Source organism: Gopherus evgoodei, chromosome 7 (genome assembly GCF_007399415.2).
Source record: "Gopherus evgoodei ecotype Sinaloan lineage chromosome 7, rGopEvg1_v1.p, whole genome shotgun sequence".
Lineage (NCBI taxonomy): Eukaryota > Metazoa > Chordata > Testudines > Testudinidae > Gopherus > Gopherus evgoodei.
Window position 1 is genome coordinate 91,703,168 of NC_044328.1, and position 5,132 is coordinate 91,708,299.

The window sequence follows — 5,132 nt, forward strand, 5'->3', positions numbered from 1 at the left end:
CTTGGGGCACTCCGATTGAAACTGGCTGCCAAAACTAGGCATGGCACCATTGATCACTACCCGTTGAGCCCAACGATCTAGCCAGCTTTCTATCCACCTTATAGTCCATTCATCGAGCCCATACTTCTTTAGCTTGCTGGCAAGAATACTGTGGGAGACCATATCAAAAGCTTTGCTAAAGTCAAGGACTAACACATCCACTGCTTTCCCCTCATCCACAGACCCAGCTGTCTCCTCATAGAAGGCAATTAGATTAGTCAGGCATGACTTGCCCTTGATGAATCCATGCTGATTGTTCCTGTTCACTTTCCTCTCTTCTAAGTGCTTCAGAATTGATTCCTTGAGGGCCTGCTCCATGATTTTTCCAGGGACTGAGGTGAAGCTGACTGGCCTGTAGTTCCCCGGATCCTCCTCCTTCCCTTTTTTAAAGATGGGCACTACATTAGCCTTTTTCCAGTCATCTGGAACCTCCCCCGATTGCCATGAGTTCTCAGAGATAATGACCAATGGCTCTGCAATCACATCCGCCAACTCCTTTAGCACCCTCAAATGCAGCGCATCCGGCCCCATGGACTTGTGCTCATCCAGTTTTTCTAAATAGTCCTGAACTACTTCTTTCTCCACAGAGGGCTGGTCACCTTCTGCCCATACTGTGCTGCCCAGTGCAGTGGTCTGGGAGCTGACCTTATTTGTGAAGACAGAGGCAAAAAAATCATTGAGTACATTAGCTTTTTCCACATCCTCTGTCACTAAGTTGCCTCCCTCATTCAGTAAGGGGTCCACACTTTCCTTGACTTTCTTTTTGTTGCTATCCATATCTAGAAATGACATGGTTTGTGGAAGATTAGGGGTCATTTGGCATTTTGTGAGATTAGGCTACCCTCAGAAATATTTTCATATAGTCAAGGCTTGTTTTGAGTTCATGCAAGACTGCTCTGGGCTTTAGGTGAGGAGTGTGTATTTTCACAACTTTGGACCCCAGGATGAATAATTCCCGCTCCCATAGACTAGTTGGTGGATTTGCTCTGCCAAATAGGGTGTGTATATTTACAAGATTTATATTTTGTAAAGTAGAGAGTCACATTGTTCACGCACTTAAGAGTGCTGAGCAAACCCAGATCTTGTTACCCAACTCTTTACCAAGATGAAAATAACTGTCTTTACTCCAGCAGATCCAATTACTTTCGGTATAAGAGGCTATTTCTACTATGGAAGGCAAATGTAACAGTTTGATATGTGAAATAAGAATAGAATTTTAAATGCTGTTTGGAGTATAAATAATGTTTAATAAACAACTCATCCCACAAAAGAGATATTGGTCCTGGATCTGGGCATTATTGCCCAAGAGAAATGCAGGCTCTGTTTCCATTGAAGCAAATAGACTTATTTGGGAGCACTGAAAAAGCAAGTTTCTTCTCAACAAAGTTGGGGCTAGAAAAATTGACATTCTGGAACATCATAATCTTAGAAGGCTTGATTCTCTAGGGGCTTATATTACTAATTTTCTAGAGGTTTTTTGTTGAGAATTGCAATCCAGAAATAACTATTATTGAGTTTATGGTCCCAGTATTTATTCTGATATGTTAACTATTGAGATAAATTCCTAAGTTTTTTAAGTGTTTTGCAAAGAGTATCTTTAAGGGAGAAACTTCTTTTCTTTAGTTATCATCTAATGTTATGCATTCTGGTTAAGCCTTTGAGTAGGAGTGTGGATTTTGTCTCCTTTAAGTTATTAAAGATTAAAATTGTATACTTGGTCTTGATTGCTTAGCAATAATTCTATATTGTTTATACTTAGAGCTCAATTTAACTCCATTGAAGTCAGTGTGAAGAGTTCCATTGACTTTACTGGGAGTTGGATCAGGCCCTTATGGTGGAATTTTGAAAAGCTCCTGAATCACATACTCTTTTGAAAATCATACCTTTAAATTGCCTTATATTTCTTGCCCACTCCAATTAATGGATGACATACAGAAACACTCATTCCTGGTCATAGACCATTCCTATTGTGTAATCTTCTATCCCAGTGCTCCCCCATGTAAACCCTTCTTTTGTGGGAATGGGAGTTCAACACTTCACAGGCTCAGGCTCTTTAGGAGGCTTCAATGATGGAGAAAACTGAATGAGAGAAGAGACTATGGGTCACGCCCAGTAACAAGGTCTCCTTTTTTTCCTCTTCTAGCTCTCACTTCACTTTACCTCACCACAGGAAAATCTATAGTAATGTTGTTATCTTTATTGCTTGGGGCAGGCTGTGATTAGCAAAGCTACTAGACTGAGAATCCATCTTTTGCAGATGAGTAACATATTTTTGCCCTAGAGAGATCTGAGGAAATGACTCTCATTATTTGTTGTTTGTAGTTTTTTTTTAATCTGGTGAAGTTTTTAAAAGCTCCCTGATATATGAATGAAATGGAGTGTCAGTTGTACTGATATAGTGATAAGGGACAATCAGTGGCTTATTGCAGAGAATTTCAGATTGCTGTTAACAGAGCAGCTGTTGGAGCTGACTGGTCACTTGGTGCTAACTGGTTTCCTTGTTTTCAGCTGCTAACTTTGTATTAAGAAAAACTAAATATATTTAAAATGTTACTGTAATTGGCCTGATCACAAATGAGGGGAGGAGATCACCCCATGCAATTGTGAGTGAGAAGGGGATAATACATGAGGCAACCTTCCTATTAAGTAGTAGTCCATACATGCATAGGAAACCCTTATATAAAACTTTGGGAGTTCTCCATTTTCAAAGTTAAATAGCTTATTAAAAAATAATAAAATTACCCCTGCCAAAAATAATTAATCCATATTATGGAGTAATTGCTTTACAAATGTTGTTTAAACTAAGCTTGGTTTTTAAGTTCTGTCCTGCAAAAAAAGGCTAATGTAAGGATTTGTGTGGTTTTATAAGCTCCACAAGGAAGGAAATTTTCACAGTCAAGTTATAGAACATTGAAAAACTAATATTGTAAAAGGCAACAAGCATGCAAGCTTAACTAGAGTAGTGCAAATGTCTTGATACAATATAATCATACAGCATTTATTCATCAACTCAGAGTCTCTCAAACCCAATGCTGTCTTGTGCAATGTATGACAGTGTGTTTGTATGAATTCTTTTAACTCATGATTTCCTACCTCTGTCTTGTCTTCTCTTCATGAAGCTATTGTGTTTCTTTTTGGGTATTCAAAAATATCTTAACTCACTTTGAGTTAAAGTACATTCTTACTGTCAAAGGTCTTTGAAGCAGACATGAAATAATAAAATCACAGAGTAGTGAATAATTGTCTATAAAACCAATAGCTTGTGTTGTGACAGGCTTGATCTCCGCCCTCCCCTAACCATCCACCCAAACCAGTGCCAAACATAAGAGAAGATTGTTGGGGGCGGAATAGATCTGGACACAGAAGTACTCTGGATATAAATATGAGAAGGGAGGGACAGGCAGTAGAAACAAAAGTGAAATTGTTTGAGCAGCATTTCTGCATTTCTGTAGATTTCCTTTCCAGAACTCATAAAGTCAGATTTCATTTCACTGGATACAAGTCATTTATAACTGTTCCTCTCATTTCCTCAAGATTTTTGCCTACTCAGGGCCTGATGCATTCTATATGTTTTTATTATTAGTTTTATTTGTGAGTTGGACCCAGGATTCTTTGTGTGATTAATGAAGAAAATATGGACATGGGTGTGCATCAACGTGGAAGCAACACTTTGGTGCAGGGTTGGTTTTTTTTTCTTGGGTTTTTTTATTTTTTGGCCTAACAAATAATTTTGTGCAAAAGAAATAACACTGGCCACATGTTCACCAGCTGGAATTTATATGATTCCCTAATTCAAGTAGTTACTAATAGCCCCCATTGTATTGATTCCTCTAATATAGCAAGAAAATAGTGGCACAAAATAACTGCTTATATCAAACACAAGCTGTCTTTCCTCACTGCACAGAGTGCCACCCTTTAACATCAAGGCAGGGTGGATTTGATTTAACTCAAATTGATTTAAATCACTAGTCAGAAAGACTTGATTTAATCATGGATTTCCTCATAAAAGTGCGTTCTTGTTCGTTGTTATGACCTTAATACATATTCTTCAAAATTCAGATAGATGTAGGTTTCATTTTTAGAAGATACACACTTAGCATTTTTAAAGTGATTTATTTTGAAAAATTTTCAGATTAGTTTTACAGCTATTTCAGAAAACGAATGATTGTTTGGTTATTTCATTTACTAAAGGTAATTGAAGCAGATATTTATGAAGTTATTGGGAAGTGAACTGTCTCCAATTCAACAGGTTAATCATTAATATTTGGAGGATTTTCTTGCTATGCTGTATTAGGAGGAGAGCATCACCAGACAGATGTTGTTTTAATTAAATAAAACAATTTAAATATTATGTATTCTGGATTTTTTTCTTCAACAGCAAACATAATATTTTAACAAAACAAGCATATGCAGATTTGAATTTAAACATTAAATTTTTTAAATCAGGTTTGTTTTTGTTAAAGTTGTTTTTAACTAAAATAGTTAAATGAAATATTTAAAAAAAAATACCACAAAAATTAAATTGGCTATGTCAGCCGGGTCAGCATGAGGAACTTAAAATATTGGCTTCTGCAGCCAACTCAGTCTTTGCCTTGATTTTCCTGTTTGTTCATAATCTGGAAAAGAAAAACAAGTCTTCCTGCTTTTTCAGGTCCCTAACAATCTCTCAGTTTGGAATGAATTAGTCCAAAGAAAGAAAATATTCTTTCTACACTGGCAGATGAAGCTACTGCTGTTAAAAATGAGATTATCACTTCAACAGTCTCTGAATCCTAGTGCTTAAGTGACTTCCACCAGTTCAGTGGTGTGACTTTCATTAAAACATCATCAGCAAACGTATATTTCTTGGATGGTTCATCCTTAGCTCCGAAGTTTATTATAGTTGGCATTGTGGAGAGATGATTGCTGGATGTCCATGTCATAGCCAACTCCTCTTCTTCAGCAGGTAAGGTTTGACCCTGGTACCGAGTATTGAGAATATTTGCAAGAAAATAAGCTGAAGATAAAAGTGCTTGTCTCATTCGCTTTTTTTAATGCTTGTAATTTAACTCTGTCATTGCATATTTCTTGTTTTAAGATCTATCTCCGTTCCT

The 5,132-nt window shown here is 37.0% G+C and overlaps 1 protein-coding gene across 13 annotated transcripts in view; it reads left to right on the forward strand.

Moving 5' to 3' along the window:
• The window catches only part of ATG7 (autophagy related 7), a 252,711-nt gene that overhangs the window by 85,899 nt on the left and 161,680 nt on the right, over nt 1–5,132 (forward strand). The window lies entirely within an intron of this gene.